An 18972-nucleotide genomic window follows, 5' to 3' on the forward strand; every position below is an offset into this window, starting at 1 on the left:
AGCCCACCGTTGCTCCGTCGCTCCAAGTTTTGCAGTGGACAAATGACTCAATGGGTTGTTATCGGTGTAGACAACACACTTCTGCCCCAATAGGTACTCCCGAAACTTTTCGGTCATAGCCCATTTCAATGCCAAAAACTCCAGTTTCATAGAACTGTAGTTTTGCATGTTACGCTCAGTCGGCCTCAACCCTCGACTGGCAAAAGCTATAGGTCTGACCCTATTGTCCTGTTCCTGTGAAAGTACTGCTCCCAGGCCGCCATAACTGGCGTCAACCTCCAGAATAAATGGCTGTGAAAAATCTGCATAAGCAAGCACCGGCGCGGTAGTGAGCTTGGTCTTAAGAGCTTCAAAGCTATCCCGACATTCTGCAGTCCAGCTCTCAATCAGACCCTGTCCTCCCTTCCCCTTGGTCTTTGAGCCACTAAGCTCTCCAACCAGCCTATGTAGGGGGGCAGCCAACTTGGCAAAACCCTCTACAAAACGCCTATAGTAACTAGCAAAACCCAGGAAAGAGCGCAGCCCTGACACAGTACTGGGAAGCGGCCACTTAGCCACTACTTCTACCTTGGCTGGATCCGTAGAGACCCCCTCCTTCGAGATCACATGGCCAAGGTAGCGTACCTCTGACTGAAGGAAAGCACATTTGCTCAGTTTGACCTTGAGACCCTCCAGCTGGAGACGGTTCAACACTACCTCCAACCTCTCCAGATGCTGCTCTACGGTGGAGGAAAACACCACGATATCGTCCAGATATAGCAACAAAGAATGGCCCTGTTGATCACCAAACATCCTCTGCATCAACCGCTGAAACGTGCTCGGAGCATTACATAAACCAAACGGCATACGATTGAATTCAAACAGCCCAAAGGGCGTACAGAATGCCGTCTTTGGACGATCCTGCTCTGCCACCATTACTTGATTATAGCCACTAGCCAGATCTAAAGTAGAAAACCAGCGGGCCCCAGTAAGGGCATCAAGAGACTCCTCAATCCGAGGCAGGGGAAAAGCATCCTTTCTGGTCTTACTATTCAACTGCCTATAGTCTACGCACAAGCGCAAACTGCCATCCTTTTTCCGGACCAGAACAATAGGGGAAGCATAGGGACTACTGCTTTCCGTAATCACCTGAGCTTCCAAAAGCTGATTAATATGCCCTTTCACCAGCTCGTACTCTGAAGGTGGTATGCGCCTATAGCGCTGCCTAACTGGGACCTCATCCAGTAGTGGAATCTCATGCATAATCAGATCTGTACAACCCAAATCCCCCTCGTCAACTGAAAACACTGACGCGAATTTTCTTAGCAGGGTTTTTACTAGGATCTGTGTCTCAACCGGGAGCGAGGACAGGTCCAGAGCCTCCACTGGATCCATAGTGGCTGTGGTCGCAGCCTGAAATGCCGTAGTGGGTACCCCCGGAGGCACCTCCGTGACTCCAGCAGGGAGACTCACCACGCTAACTGCACCTAAGGTACCTAAAAAGGTACGAGGGTAGAGAAGCACATCAGTAGCCCCTACATTGATGACAGAAATGTACACTGTGCCCCGCAGCACCTGAACCAATGCCGGGGAAGCAAGAAGCCCAGCAGGCAAACCAGCCTCTGGAGGTTCAAACATTACAGTGCTACCAGAAAGCTGCTCCGAGCATGTTGCGGCCACCAACTTCATGGTCCCACCTGGAACGCGACAGGCCCTCCCACCCCGGACCTTGGCCCTACCAGAAACCGGAGGAGCCAACTCCTGAGCATGACACTGACATAATGCCTGCACCACTGGTTCAGGGACCTGAAACGAGCCAGGTTGTTCAAACAACAACGCACCATGCTGGGAAAACAACTCTCGATAACACCTCCTAATCACATTCATACCCAGTATACCTGGAAATTGAGATGGTAAACTGCCAGGGGGATCCCTGACCACAAGTATCCCACAGCCCAGCATCCACTTTCCACACAGGTTAACATCTAGCTCCAGATAACCAATATATGGAATAGCTAGTCCATTGGCAGCTCGAAGCTCCAACCAACGGCAATCCTGTAGTCGCTCATGACCCAAAGGCACAAAATATTGCTGAAAGAAGCTCTGAGTGATAGTAGACACCATTGATCCAGTGTCAACCAAACAGGGCACCCTTACGCCACTCATGTCTACCTCCAAGTGGGGGCAGGATGACATTAACCGGGGGGCATTCCCCAAATTACTTGAGCCAGAAACAATCCCCACAGAACTTTGGCCCCCCAGTTCAGTGGGCACTAGTTTTCCGACGGCTGCACCGGATGGGGCTGACTATTGGGCTGTGAGAATATCCTCTGCCGGGGCAAGTTACCAGAGCGAATGCGCAAACCATCACACTCCCTAGCGAAGTGACCGGGCTGCTGACAACGCCGACATATTACTGGATCCTTCTGGGGTGCACGATCACGCTGACTGGAATTCTGCAACCGAGCCACACTCTGGGTGAGCTGAGACAACTGCTTCTGCTGACACGTCAGTAACGCTCTCACTTCCTCCATTGCAGTCCAATGGGATGAATTACCAGCACCCTGGGGACCACCATGAACCCCATACTGAACACCAAGCACTGCTGGCACGGAACTACTCCGTCCGCGTGCAGCACGGGGAAAACCCTCACGCTCCCACCTGATAGCCTCCCCTCGGACATCCAACAACGTAGCCATAGGCTGCCGGCGCACTAATTGTTTCAATTCACGGCGCAAAGCACCATCTAGTACGTGTTCAATAAATTGATCCCGCAGCAACAAATCTGCATTCTCCATATCGGCCGGTGCACGCTGTTTTACAGCCTCCATAAGGCCCATTAAAGCCAAGGAAAACTCCTGAAGAGACTCCCCGTCCTCTTGCCTTCTAGCAAAGAACGCTTGCTGTAAGGACACATAGGATTCAGTACACCCGTACAGTTCCTTTAGAACTGCTATTATCTTTACTGGGTCTGTTCTGTCCTGAGGACGGTACTTTATCTCCTCCTTTGCCTCGCCCTCCAAATGGTCAAACAAGAAGAATGCCTGATCTGCCATGGACAAATGACGTGCCCTCATACTGGCCTCCACTTCCTCCAGCCACTCCATTAACCCTATTCCTGTTCTCCCTCTAAAAATGGGACATTTCCTATCCCTAGGGACAAGAACCAAACGTTCGACTACAGGGGTACCCCTACTGGGTACAGTAAAGTGACTGGGGTTAACACTAGCACTAGGCCCTGGGGCAACAGAAACCGGCTCCTGGCGCAGCCTATCATTCTCAGCTTGCAGTTGTAAAACAAGCTCCCTCAATTCCTGTAACTCCTCCGCCATACCTATAAGTTAACCAAGGCTGGGCTAATCCAGTATGATGGTAGCGCTCAAATTATTACAGCTGCGCGAACCCGTATCTTGGGCAAACCTTCACCAAGCCACCCAAAAGAATCCACAAGGAACAAACTGCTGCTCTGCCTCTCCAACCTGACGATACCCTAAAAAAACAAAAAATTACAAAAACTCAATTAAAAGGAACACACGTCTCCGCTGAAAGATGATCCTGCCGACTACGCCAAGATGTGGCGAGTGGTGGTGAGAGAAATACTGCCAAATAGTACCAAACAATGGTACCAATAGCCACACGTTAGTCCGACTACGCCACCCCAGGTATTACACCCAGAGAAAGTTAAATCGCCCTATCCCCGGGCAAAGGCACACTGGTCCGTTCACCAGAAACAGCGGAGAGACGTTGTTCCAAACACACACACACTTTTATTACACAATAAAACCATAAAAAGAGTAATCAGTCGATCCCAGCACCGTAAGCTTGGAGCACCGCCGCGTACCAGCAGCCACTTCCTGCCGATCTAAGGCTAGGCGCCGGGACCTAGAACAGCCAGAGTCGGGCGGGCACGAGCGAGGAGGGAAAAACAAGACGTAACCGCAAACCAAACAAAATCACGCAAAACCCAAAGAAAAAAACACTGCAGTCTAAAAGAAACAAATAAAATACAAAACCATTACATTAATACACAATAAAAATCCCACTCAAAACAGAACAAATGTATCAACAAAACAAACATAATACAATCAAAACAAAAACACAAACCCTTAGGAAGCGGGGGACCAGCCAGACTCTCCAACCCCCGCTCGCACTCATGTGGGCACGCACACCCCCCTGCCCCCAGCTATGGACCCGCTTGCGACTCACCCTGCTATAGGCTAGACAGAGTATGGACAAACCGGAAGCGCAAAGCGCGAAAAGGTGCAAACGTCACTAGACAGCAGCAATAAGGCAAAGTGAAGCTGAGCCGCCGCTAGACAGAGCAGGGCGCAGTCGCCGCTAGGCAGAGCAGGGCGCAGTCGCCGCTAGGCAGAGCAGCAGTAGTTCCACGCGAGATGAAGCAGCTGTCAACCCCACGCCACAACACACGGGACCCGGGCTGAACACACCAAGGTAAGATGTCCGCAGACGAACAGGAGATCCGGCAATTAAGGTGACCGCCGACAAGGAGCCTAGAACACTGGTGCCAGGGTAACCCTTATAGTCTGAGCGCCCTCTCCAATTGGCCACTCCCCTCCAAAACTTAATTAGGCACACACCTTGTTTCCTTCTCCTGCTACAATAGGAAAAATCCATACAAGTATTACAGCATCCAGTTTTATTCGATTATATGGATGGATGGATGAAAATGGAATATATGTATGAATGTAGGAAGACAATAATAAAAAACACAATATGAACGACTTCTTTTCCTGTACCGCAGTGAAACTCCAGATGTAAACCTGACGCAACCTCTCCACCAATGCCATATATGGGAATGATGTGGGTACATTAGATGGTATATTATCTACTGCACCTACATCTCAGATAAAGGATCTTCATTATGGCACTAGTATCTAAATTTGTTTACTTGAAAATAGCTTTAGTCTTTAGTGCTGCAGCTTATCATTGTCTTTGTTTTGCTTATTTTTTGCATTCAGTTTCTGTGTCAGTAAAACTTGAGTGACTGTCGGACTCGTTGCTCTGTTTCAGCATAACAATATAATCCAAGGTCTCCCATTCGTAACCTGACAGTGTCACTCGATGCTGGACAGATATCAGGGTTTCTGTTTCACCACTGACAAGCTCCCACTCCCGTTTGCTGCCTTCAAAGATGCAGGCCACTTCCCCATTGTCACGTTGCTCTCAGATCTTCCAACAATGGAATCACAGCTGGAATCCACATGGTCTTGAGTAACATTTATCTTCTTGTTTGTATTAAACAGAACTAACCAAACTGAATGTGCACTGAAAAAGGATCCAATGGCTTAATAAAATGAGGCACCACCTACTTTCTATCCATTGCTTGTTCCTGCTTCTCCTGTACAAGGATAAGGGGGCACATTCATACACCATTTACAACAATGCACAGTTTGGTGACTCCAGTTCACCACTGCATGATTGTGCGGGGAGACTGGAATACCCAGAGGAAAGCCCATGACGACACAGGGAGGGCATGCACACTCCACACACAGGGAATCCTGGGGGAGACTGGAATACCCAGAGGAAAGCCCATGACGACACAGGGAGGGCATGCACACTCCACACACAGGGAATCCTGGGGGAGACTTGAACCCGGGTCCCCACAGTATGAGCTGATTGTGTGGGGAGACTGGAATACCCAGAGGAAAGCCCATGACGACACAGGGAGGGCATGCACACTCCACACACAGGGAATCCTGGGGGAGACTGGAATACCCAGAGGAAAGCCCATGACGACACAGGGAGGGCATGCACACTCCACACACAGGGAATCCTGGGGGAGACTGGAATACCCAGAGGAAAGCCCATGACGACACAGAGAGGGCATGCACACTCCACACACAGGGAATCCTGGGGGAGACTCGAACCCGGGTCCCCACAGTATGAGCTGATTGTGTGGGGAGACTGGAATACCCAGAGGAAAGCCCATGACGACACAGGGAGGGCATGCACACTCCACACACAGGGAATCCTGGGGGAGACTTGAATACCCAGAGGAAAGCCCATGACGACACAGGGAGGGCATGCACACTCCACACACAGGGAATCCTGGGGGAGACTTGAACCCGGGTCCCCACAGTATGAGCTGACAGTGTTACCCACCGTGCCACACCCCACAGAAACACTACAAAGCTGAATTTGGATATCAAAATACGTATATTTCACGTTAGTTTGTAATGGTTAATATCAAGCATTCCTTTCATTTTTATCCTTATATATGATTACAAATAATCTTAAATTACATGCTTCATACCCATAATATTTTACTGCTATGTAATGTTCTTATGATATAGACCTACATTCATTCAGTAAGGCACAATCATATAACAGCTCGACCTAACTTTCTGTAACCTAAACTATCAATTAACTGATACTCACACACCATTCACACACATGCAAGCACACCAACACACCACAATATGGTAACTCCAATTAACCTCATCGTGTTTTTGGACTGTGGGGGGGAAACCGGAGTACTTGGAGGAAACCCTACGATGACATGGGGAGAACATGCAGACTCCACACTCATGCAACCATGGGGGAGACTTGAGGCAACAAAAATCACGTCCAAAGTCAGTGCCACATTGTTACACGGTATTTAGGCGGCGCGTTTTATAAATGTGCGGGTGCATGATGCTTGTAATTGAGACAGATACGTGCTGGAAGTGCACTAATGGTATTTTGTTGTTTTATTTCATATATATGCAATTTATTATAGAATACAACTGCTTCTTTCATACTGTTTAATGAAACATCAGAAGAAAAATATTCATATATTATATATATGTATAAGTAACAAACCATATAATAAAAAAATCAATCATTACCACAATTAAGCACATACTGTAATTGAAAGGACATTTGGATAGCTGAATATGCATTTCACATATTTAGTTAAGTGAGGTGAACCATTACAATACAGCCAGCAGAAGGTCGTGGCATTATTTGTGGCATGTTGTATGTTGCATAACATTGCCATGTGCGACGGATTCCTGTTGGACATTGATGAGGACACATTAGAGGACTTTAGGAGGCATGATGCTGAACTGCATGCACTGATGGCAACAATGGAGTGGACACTGGTAGCAGCACGGGCAAGGAGGGATCAGCTGGCAGAAGAGCTGAATCATCTGTAGCTTCGTAAGGAATCTAAATTGTGAGATGTAGAAAAATAACAGCCCTATTGTCTTTTATTGGTAGAATTTAAAACACCTTAAAAACTGTAGGTTGTGCTTTGTTTGAACAAAGATTGCACTTTTATTTACATTTTACAAGCTGCAGACCCAAAATAAAAAACACCAAACATAATTAAGTCCACATTGCCAGCTGCTGCTCTCATTCAGCAGTGAGCTTCTGTTTTCCTCGCCTCCTGACATCATTATACTGCTTTTGGTACTGTGTGGATGATCTGGTAAGGCTAGAAAATAAGGACACACTCATTGCTATCTCATGCCATGCCTGTTTCACGTAGAGAGGGTTAGGTGGGCACCCTATGCTGACCCATGCAAGATGCTGCCCAGGGTGGCTGCTCATGTCACCCATACCATCTGCCAATGGATCACCAGGCACAGTACCAAGCTTTGGAGGGAGTGGGGTACAGCACTCTGCCAATGGACTCTGGAGCAGTGGAAGCATTCTGTGGAGTGACAATTCATGCTTCTCTGTATGGCAATTTGATGGATTCATCTGGATTAGGCAGATGGCAGGAGAACGTTACCTGCTTGACTGCATTATGCCAGCTGTACAGTTTGGTGGGTGAGAGATAATGGTATGGGGTGTTTATCAGGGGTTGGCATAGACCCCTTAGTTCCAGTGAAGGGAACTCTTAATGCTTCACCATATGTTTTTGACAGGCCTATGTTGGGGAATGTCCTTTTCTGTTCCAGCATGACATAAAAACATGACTGAGTGAGTTTGGTGTGTAACAAATAGACTGGCCCAGACGGAGCTCTGACGTCAACCCCATCACACTCCTTTGGGATGAACTAGAATGGGGATTACGAGTCAGGCCTTCATATCCAACATCAGTGCCGGACCTCATAAATTCTCTTGCAGATTAATGGGCTTATTTGCACAGACACACAAAATCTTTTGAAAAGCCTTCCTTGATGAGTGGCAGCAGTTATATCTCCAAAGGGGGGGTGCTGGGGCTCAATATTGATGCCTAATGATTTAGAATGGGATGTCAACCTGTCAAGCAAAACAGCCTGACATCAATAAACACACCACCCACAGGGAAGAACTTCTTGAACAACCACAACTGTTCCATGTTGGTTACAAACAGAGAACATCCTGTAAGGTCAGTATTTGAGGATGAGGGATAATCTTTGTGTAGTTCTTTATAATCTTCTCTTACTAATAATAAAAGAGAGGGGGGACATTATATTTTAAGTAGGGATGTATTTTGGAGGGGGTGTCCCTGGTAGTGTATCGTCTTTACCTTCTTTACTTTACCCTCAGCTTGAGTACAGCTTTCCGCTCATTGGAGGGTAGATATATTGCGTAGGCTTTGGTCTTCTGAAAGTTCTGACTGACATAGACTCCAGGTCCAAGCAAGCCATCTCTGGACGGCCGAATTCTGTGCTTTGGAATATGTAATGCAGCTCTTAGGGTGGTACCATGGTACATGATGCATGTCCTCCTACCTCTCCTTATGTCATGCTCCAAACGGGATTCAAAAAATGCGCAAAAGTCATCTAAAAATATGGCCAAGCTTCCCCGTGCAAACCAGTAAATTTACTTGTGCCTTAATAAACTGAGAGATCTGAGCAGCCCAGAATGTCCAGAAAACAAAGATATACAGCATATGTGGGTAACTCATATACATGCCATGTAATATGCCTGAAATCAAAGGGATAAAAACACTCAAAATGGACAGGCTTCAAAGGGTTAAAACCTTTTGGCTAAAATTGTGTAATATTGTGCCTCCCAAGCAGGTGTGACTCATCAAGGTATGGGCTCCACAAGACTTCTGCATTAGCCTTAAATAAATGATTGACTATTTACATGGACACACTTACTTTGCATTTACTTATTTTACTTGCAGTTTCCATGAGGTAAAAATGTTAATACACAATTTCTTATGTTATTATGTGAGCTAACAGGTGTGTTCCAATTGGCTATTTGTCTTTTGTACTGAAGTAGTACTCAGTGCGTAACAGCCGTAGAATCTTGAATGGGTGGTGACATCAGGGTTGGTACGAACTGGTCCTGACATGTTAGTGGGGGAGGAGGAATGTCTACTGCTACATACATCCATCCATCCATCCATTTTCCAAACCGCTTATCCTATTGGGTCGCGGGGGGTCCGGAGCCTATCCCGGAAGCAATGGGCACGAGGCTGGGAACAACCCAGGATGGGGGGCCAGCCCATCGCAGGGCACACTCACACACCATTCACTCACACATACACACCTATGGGCAATTTTGCAACTCCAATTAGCCTCAGCATGTTTTTGGACTGTGGGGGGAAACCGGAGTACCCGGAGGAAACCCCACGACGACATGGGGAGAACATGCAAACTCCACACACATGTGACCCAGGCGGAGATTCGAACCCAGGTACCAGAGGTGTGAGGCAACAGTGCTAACCACTGCGCCACCAACTCCAAAAAGATGAAAGAAATGATCCTGGACTTTAGGAGATGGAAGCACGGGGGCCACCACCCCATCAGCATCGGTGGTGAAAAGGTGGAGGTGGTTCTGAGCTTTCGATTCCTGGGGGTTCAGATCAGCTGTGATCTGTCATGGACCACAAACACTTCAGCCATTGCCAAAAAAGGACTTCAGAGACTCCACTTCCTGTGGAGCCTGAAGACAGCATGTCTTCCACAGCAGCTCCTGGTGAACTTCTACAGGTGCACCATAGAGTCAGTAATCACATACTGCACCACTGCAGCGTATCATTAAAACAGCCCAGCGAATCACTGGCACCCAGCTTCCATCACTGGAAGAAATCCATCACACCTGGTGCAGCTGCAGAAAATAATCAAGGACCCAACCCACCCGGGACACAAACTCTTTACAACTCTGCCATCTGATAGACGCTACAGAACCCTGAACACATGCACAGCCTGGCTGAGGAACAAGTTTTTACCCCACATTCATCACACTTCTGGATTATTATTATTATTATTATATTATTATTATGGGGTTTTATTATTAATTTATTCATAATCGTTTTTATTTTTTCAACCTCCATGTGGCCATAATATTTTGGGTTTTATAGTTACAGTCATGTGGATTTATCTATTTTCTCTGTTTTACCATGAAGTACAAGGTGTGACAGGGGTTGATTTTGTGGACATTGGAGAGTAAGATGTTTACCTTTTGTTCCCCAAAAACTTCAGACTGAGGAAATCCCTAATTTCCATTTTAAAACTAAAGGCAAGTAAACTGTCTGTTTGATACAAGCTCTGTGTTTTTGGTGGTTTCACAGACATACTGCTGTCAAGTCATGGTTACAGAATATATCATATTTAGTTTCATGATCTTTCCCTCAATCAGTCTGGAGTAGAAGCAGAAGACTTCCTAAAAAATAAGCAGGGAAATCAACAGCAACACCTGAACAAAAGAGATTCAGTGTAAGTATCACACAGTCCTGGAAATAGAAACTAAAGTGGACAGAGCTGTTAGAACACAGACAGTGCAGGTGGAAGTAGAATCAGCAGAATAAGTGGTTCTCACATCAGAAATACTGCTACCATTCATTCTGCTCATTCTATGTCCACCTGCACTCCTCTGCATTCTAACATTTTTGGTGCAAAACTGATATCTTTCTTTTCTCTACACGTCTCCACCAGGCTGTTGTAAGATCATCCCTGGGTGCATCAAAAATGTGGACCACTGCCTGCAAGGGAGCGGAAATAGACTGGAACTCTGTCATAAGCAAAATCTGTATTCAATATTTATAATCAAATAGTTTAATTTCTCTATTTTACTTTTTTACCACATAAAGCACAATGAGTGCTTAAAATTTCAATTCACAAGGTAAAACACCAAATAAAGTGTTTTAACAGAATATTTAATGTAATTTCAAGGTCACAGCAGAGTTGCCCTGCAGCCTCTCTCTCAGGATCAGTACAGTTTATATGTGCAGACATATTTTATGTGTTTACAGACGTGTAAGACTGCTGAAAAAAGGTGGGCCCTTGGAGGTAAAATGTGTTTTTACATTTTCCCAGTCCTGCTGCATGATTCACTGTACTGCAGTGTCAGGTTTCCCATTGCCCAGCACACCTAATTTGGCTAAAGAACTTGATGATGTTACGATGATCAGTGTGTTGGCCAGTGAAACTGACAATGTGCTGAATTTTGGGAAATTTTGAAATTTATTATAAACACAGTATATTAATCTGCACAATGTAGCAAAACAGTCTGAAACGTAACTGAGATACAGAGGTTATACACTGATCAGCCATAACATGTGAAGTGAATAACATTGATTATTTGGTTACAGTGGCATCTGTCTGTGGGGGGGTTATATTAGGCAGCAGGTGGATGCTTTGTCCTTGAAGCTGACGTGTTAGAAGCAGAAACAATGTGCAAGTGTAAGGATGGGAGTGACTTTGACATGGGCCATTTGGTGATGGCTAGAGAGCTGGATCATAACCCCCAGCTCTTGTGAGATGGTCCTGCAGTGGTCAGCAGGTTCATGGTGGGGCCCAGGCTCACCTTTGCCGCCAAAATAGCCATGACTCATCAGGGCGTGGATTCCTCTAGACCTCTGAAGGTTTGCTGTACTATCTGCCATGTAATGAGCCTCCGTCACCCGTTCACATATTTCCCTTCAGTTTTGGAGATGATATTAGTCATCAAGCCATCACAACTTGGCCCTTGTCTCTCAAATCTTTAGGCTTGTCCACTTTTCTGCATCCCAGTATATCCCACACATTGTTTATTTGCTGCCTAATAGGTCCCACCTACTACCAGGTGCCACCATTACCAGGTAATCAATATTATTCACCGGTCAGTGGGCGCAGTGTTTGACAAATATAGTTTAAAATATCAGTCATTTAACCTAATTCCGAAACATTAAATGTGGAATGGAAATAATGGAAGCTATTGCTTGTGTGGAGTGAACTGAACTTAATTTTGAACAATGTTTCAAATTGCTACATACCTGAAATGTTTGTGGTTTCTTGTAGAAAGAACAGAAGCACTTGAGGTTTGCCTCCAGGACATCACACCTCCTATTAAGCGCCTTAACAAAGTAAGTAATTTCCTTGAAATATCATCAAAATATTTTTTTTCTGGACAGCTCAAAGACTGGGTTTCCGTTGGACATTAGTCAAGTCAAGTCAAGTTAAGTAGGTTTTATTGTCATTTCAACCATACACACAGTATATAGAGAAATGAGATAACGTTCCTCCAGGACCATGGTGCAACACAGAGCAGGACAAAGACAGAGCGACATCATAAGTGCAGACAGGACAGCATAACAGTGCAGATTGACAAGACAAGAAAACATACAGTGCAAATTAATGGTGGTATCAGTCTGGATACAGTTTTTAATTTACTGTATGGTAGCAGCGAAGGTTATATGTGCAAAAATGCTGTGCAAAAATGCCGTGGTATAGAAGAGTAAGGAATAAATAAAGAGTAAGGCAATAATAACTATAAATATTATATACAGATGTACAGATGTGTATGTGTGTGTGTGGGGGGGGGGGATTGTGTTCAGTTCCGGTTCAGGAGTCTGATGGCCTGAGGGAAGAAGCTGTTCCCCGTTCTGCCAGTGGAGGCCCATATGCTACGGAACCTTTTGCCAGACGGGAGGAGGGAGAAGAGTGTGTGTGAGGGGTGTGTGGGGTGTGAGGGGTCATCCACAATGCTGATGGCTTAGCGGATGCTGCGTGTGGTGTAGATGTCTGTAATAGAGGGGAGAGAGACCCCAATGATCTTCTCGGCTGTCCTCACAATCCTCTGTAGGGTCTTGCGGTCCGAGACGCTGCAATTCCCGTACCAGGCTGTGATGCAGCCACAGAGAATGCTCTCTATGGTCCCTCTATAAAACATGGTGAGGATTGGGGGTGGAAGGTGTGCTGTCCTCAGTCTCCGCAGGAAGTAGAGATGCTGCTGGGGCTTCTTGGCAATGGAGCTGGTGTTGAGGGTCCACGTGAGGTTCTCCGTGATGTGGACACCAAGGAACTTGGTGCTCTGGATGATCTCCACCGAGGAGCCGCCGATGCTCAGCGGGGAGTGATCTCTCTGTGCCCTCCTGAGGTCGACAACCACCTCCTTTGTTTTGCCCATGTTCAGGGAAAGATTGTTGGCTCTGCACCAGTCCGTCAGCCGTCGCACCTCCTCTCTGTATGCTTCCTCATCTTTCCCGCTGATCAGACCCACCACAGTTGTGTCATCAGCAAACTTAATTATGTGGTTTAAGCTGTGCATTGCTACACAGTCATGGGTCAGCAGCGTGAAAAGTAGAGGGCTGAGCACACAGCCCTGGGGGGCTCCCGTGTTCAGCGTGATGGTGCTGGAGATGTTGCTCCCAATCCTGACTGACTGAGGTCTCCCAGTCAGGAAGTCCAGGACCCAGTTACAGAGAGAGGTGTTTAAGCCCAGCAGTCTCAGCTTCCCGCTCAGATGCTGAGGAATGATGGTGTTGAATGCTGAACTGAAGTCTATGAACAGCATTCTCACATAAGTGTCCTTTTTATCCAGTTGGGTGAGGGCCAGATGAAGGGTGGTGGTGATGGCGTCGTCCGTAGAGCGGTTGGGACGGTATGCAAACTGCAGGGGGTCCAGTGAGGGTGGCGGTAGGGACTTGATGTGCCTCATGACGAGCCTCTCGAAGCACTTCATGATGGGTGTGAGTGCAACGGGTCATTGAGGCGGGACACTGAAGACTTCTTTGGCACAGGGATTATGGTGGCGGTTTTGAAGCATGTTGGGATGACTGTGGTGCTCAGGGAGATGTTGAAGATGTTTATGAGGACATCAGCCAGCTGTTCTGCACATCCTCTGAGCACAGAACCAGGGATGTTGTCTGGTCCAGCAGTTTTCCGCAGGTTGACTCTAAGCAGAGGTTTCCTCACATCAGCCACGGTCAGACAGAGCACCTGGTCGTTGGGAGGTGGGATGGACTTCCTCACTGCCATGATGTTTTGGGCTTCAAACTGTGCGTAGAAGCTATTCAGCACGTCTGGAAGGGAGGCCTCACCGTCACAGGCAGGTGGAGATGCCCTGTAGTTGGTGATGGCCTGGATGCCCTGCCACATGCGCTGAACATCCCCAGTGTCTTTGAAGTGGCTGTGTAGTATCTGGGCGTGGGCACGCTTCGCCACTCTGATGGCCCTGGACAGGTTGGCCCTCGCTGTTCTCAGGGCAGCCTGGTCACCTGATTTGAAGGCGATGTCATGGGTTCTCAGCAGCATGCGCACCTCCGTAGTCATCCAGGGCTTCCGGTTGGAGCGTGTGGTAATGTTCTTGGAGATGGTGACATCCTCAATGCACTTGCTGACGTAGCCAGTGACCGAGGTCGTGTACTCCTCCAGGTTAGTAGAGTCACTGTAGGTTGCAGCCTCCCTGAACATGTCCCAGTCAGTGCGCTCAAAACAGTCCTGAAGAGCAGAGATGGCTCCTGGGGGCCAGATCTTTGTCTGCTTCTGGACGAGTTTGACACGTCTGACGAGTGGTCTGTAGGCTGGAATGAGCATGATTGACATGCCAGGGATTGAACGCGCCAGGGATATTTGTATAAACACAGTCCAGCGTGTTCACCCCCCTCGTCGGAAAGTCCACATGCTGCTAGAATTTTGGAAGAACTGTCTTGAGATTTGCATGATTAAAGTCCCCAACGATGATAAACAGTCTGTCGGGACTGTTCCCTCGGTAAATAAACAGTCTGCATCTGACTGTCATAAACTCCAGCAGCGGTGAACAGTGGTTCGAGATCAGCGCAGCGTTCACACACCAGTCCGAATTGATATAAATGCAGATCCCTCCGCCTCATGCTTTGTGGCTGAGCGAAGCATCACGGTCACTACGGTACATTAGCATGTTCCTAATAGCTGTAGCCGTCTCCGGAACGCTGTCGTTGAGCCATGTCTCCATAAAACCATAAGCACAACAGTTCCTAAACTCACGCTGGGTGGATTGCTGGAGTCAGATGTAGTCCATTTTATTGTCCAGGGACCGGACATTAGTGGGGAAGATGGATGGGATCGCTGGCCGGCTAGCATTACCTTTTAGCCTAGCATGGACCCCCGCTCGCTTGCCACGCTTCCGCTTCCTCGCACACCGCTTGCGATGTCTCCTCCCCCGGCCGTTGGCATCAGGCAGCACCGTGGTCTGGGGGCCCGGTCTGTGTAGCAGGCAGAGATCACGGATGCACATGTTGGCGGTGTTTGGTGTGGAGTTTAGTTAAAAAAAACACACATTTGCACCAAAGTGTTGGACCCGGAGTAGCCGCTGCGACCTAGTGCAGTTAGGAAACTGAAGTTTCATTTTCAGTTTTCCAGTCCTGCATCACATACCTCTGTACCAGTGACAGTACTGGATCTTTCGCTGTCCACACTGGATTGCTTTGCCATCACTGGAGAATTTGACAGTCTATCCGGCAGAGACACAGTGTCAGGTGGTCGGTATGTGTCAGGGGTCTCTGAAGTGGGAGATGATGAAATGCAGGCACATTTGTTGTTCACACCCTGCCTTGTACATTATGTAGAGCTGGTATGCAGACAAGGTTATACTCAGTACTCCGTTGTTGCAGAGACCATGGGCAAGATACCTTTGGGGTGGACAAGTCTCTGTCTCACACCTTAGCAGTTCCTCCTGGACGGGAATGTGATGTTTCCCAAAAATCCTTTTCAGCTTTTCCGACTCACCCGACAGGTATGGGATAACCAAGCCCTTTCACTGGTCCTGCGAAAGCTGGATATAGAAAACCCACCCACACCGACCAGTATCTTTTGTTTGACTCACATCACCCACTACAACACAAACTAGGAGTTATCAGGACTTTACATCACAGAGCAGAGAACATCCCCACTTCCGCAGAAGCTACGAAAAAGGAAAAGAGGCATCTGAAGACAACCCTCAGGACGTGTGGATGTCCCAAGTGGGCCTTTAACAAAGCAGGACCCTGTTTTAGAGAAAGGACAACGGAACCGTCAGAGTCACAGGACCAGCGAAAGGGCTTGGTTATCCCATACCTGTCGGGTGTGTCGGAAAAGCTGAAAAGGATGTTTGGGAAACATCACATTCCCGTCCAGGAGGAACTGCTAAGGTGTGAGACAGAGACTTGTCCACCCCAAAGGTATCTTGCCCATGGTCTCTGCAACAACGGAGTACTGAGTGTAACCTTGTCTGCACAGAAACATCACATTCCCGTCCATTACAAACCCACCAACACGCTGAGACTCGTCCACCCCAAAGATCGGATACCGAAACAGAAGAAAAGCATCGTAGTTTGTGCCTTTCAGTGCAGCGAAGTGTGAACTTTACATTGGAGAGACCAAACAACTGTTACATAGGAGGATGGTCCAGCACAGAAGGGGCAACACCTCAGGGCCGGAATCAGCTGTGTGCCTCCATCTGAAAGATAAAGGACATTCTTTTGAGGACATGAACGAGTGAATGATAGAGAAGACAAGTGCTTTGAGAGAGGGGTGAGGGAAGCCTTGCGTGTGCAAATGCACAACCCCTCACTCAACAGAGGTGGAGGCCTTGGGCACAACCTGTCTCCAATTTATCCTGCGGCCCTCTCATCCTTTCCCAGAAGAAAAGTTATTCCCAGGAAATATCAGACCCATTTCACACCTAGGGGACTGCTAAGGTGTGGCGGTTACATCTACCCACAACCCCCCCCCCCTTTGTTTCACTCAACAAGCCAACTTAGAGCAGGTGGGAAGTGAAACCACCCAGGAGGATAGATATGTGGACACTGACAACCTTCCTCAGACTGAAGAAGCTGCTTGGATGAGCAGTGAAACGTTTCTACCTTTCAGAGAGAAGTCCAGTTGCCATGACTCAACCACTAGACAAGCAGTTCACATTTGTTCACATTGACCGTGAGACACACACTCCACCCCTAATAGATGTAATCTCACTCGAGACTTTTGAAGAAACTTGAAGATTCTGGATTTGGCTGCTTTTACCAAACACATAAAGACACACTGTATGACTATGTAATGTGTCATGTTTTCTCTGAAAGAGAGGATAAGCTTAATTTTCCATTTGAATAAGGCGGACATGAACTCCCTCGGTTTCATGTACCCTAGTCTGCTCTCTGTGTGAGAGACAGCCTTTGGGGTCAGAGCCCAGGATCGGCCAGCATGCAGCATCCCTGGGGCAACTGGGATTAAGGCTCAAAGGTTCATCTTTTATATGATTACTCAGATAGCCACAGGATTCAATCCCACAACCACCTGGGCACTGACATAGATCTCAGTCCTGCTTTCTATGTGAGACACAGCCTTTGGGGTCAGAGTCCAGGGTTTGCAAGCATGCAGCACTCCTGGGGCAGCTGGGATTGAGGCTCAAAGGTTCAGCTTTTATATGATTACTCAGCTGGCCACAGGATTCAATCCCACAACCATCTGGACAATGACATAGATCCCAGTCCTGCTTTCTGTGTGAGACACAGCCTTTGGGGTCAGAGCCCAGAGTCTGCCAGCATGCAGCACTCCTGGGGCAGCTGGGATTGAGGCTCAAAGGTTCAGCATTTATATGATTACTCAGCTGGCCACAGGATTCAATCCCACAACCATCTGGGCACTGACATACAGATCAGTCCGGCTCTCTGTGTGAGACACAGCCTTTTGGGTCAGAGCTCAGGGTTTGCCAGCATACAGCACTCCTGGGGCAGCTGGGATTAAGACTCAAAGGTTCAGCATTTATATGATTACTCAGCTGGCCACAGGATTCAATCCCACAACCATCTGGGCACTGACATAGATCCCAGCCCTGCTTTCTGTGTGAGACACATGCTTTGGGGTCAGAGCCCAGGGTTGGCCAGCATGCAGCACTCCTGGGGCAGCTGGGATTAAGACTCAAAGATTCAGCATTAATATGATTACTCAGCTGGCCACAGGATTTAATCCCACAACCATCTGGGCACTGACGTTGATCCCAGCCCTGCTTTCTGTGTGAGACACAGCCTTTGGGGTCAGAGCCCAGGGTCGGCCAGCATGAAGCACCCAATGAGCAGCTGGGATTAAGGCTCAAAGGTTCATCTTTTATATTATTACTCAGCTGGCCACAGGATTCAATCCCACAACCATCTGGGCACTGACATACAGATCAGTCCTGCTCTCTGTGTGAGACACAGCCTTTGGGGTCAGAGCTCAGGGTTTGCCAGCATACAGCACTCCTGGGGCAGCTGGGATTAAGACTCAAAGGTTCAGCATTTATATGATTACTCAGCTGGCCACAGGATTCAATCCCACAACCATCTGGGCACTGACATAGATCCCAGCCCTGCTTTCTGTGTGAGACACAGCCTTTGGGGTCAGAGCCCAGGGTTGGCCAGCATGCAGCACTCCTGGGGCAGCTGGGATTAAGACTCAAAGATTCAGCATTAATATGATTACTCAGCTGGCCACAGGATTTAATCCCACAACCATCTGGTCACTGACGTTGATCCCAGCCCTGCTTTCTGTGTGAGACACAGCCTTTGGGGTCAGAGCCCAGGGTCGGCCAGCAGGAAGCACCCAATGAGCAGCTGGGATTAAGGCTCAAAGGTTCATCTTTTATATTATTACTCAGCTGGCCACAGGATTCAATCCCACAACCATCTGGGCACTGACATACAGATCAGTCCTGCTCTCTGTATGAGACACAGCCTTTGGGGTCAGAGCCCAGAGTCTGCCAGCATGCAGCACTCCTGGGGCAGCTGGGATTGAGGCTCAAAGGTTCAGCTTTTATATGATTACTCAGCTGGCCACAGGATTCAATCCCTCAACCATCTGGGCACTGACATACAGATCAGTCCGGCTCTCTGTGTGAGACACAGCCTTTGGGGTC

Source organism: Brienomyrus brachyistius, unplaced genomic scaffold, assembly GCF_023856365.1.
Source record: "Brienomyrus brachyistius isolate T26 unplaced genomic scaffold, BBRACH_0.4 scaffold34, whole genome shotgun sequence".
Taxonomy (NCBI): domain Eukaryota; kingdom Metazoa; phylum Chordata; class Actinopteri; order Osteoglossiformes; family Mormyridae; genus Brienomyrus; species Brienomyrus brachyistius.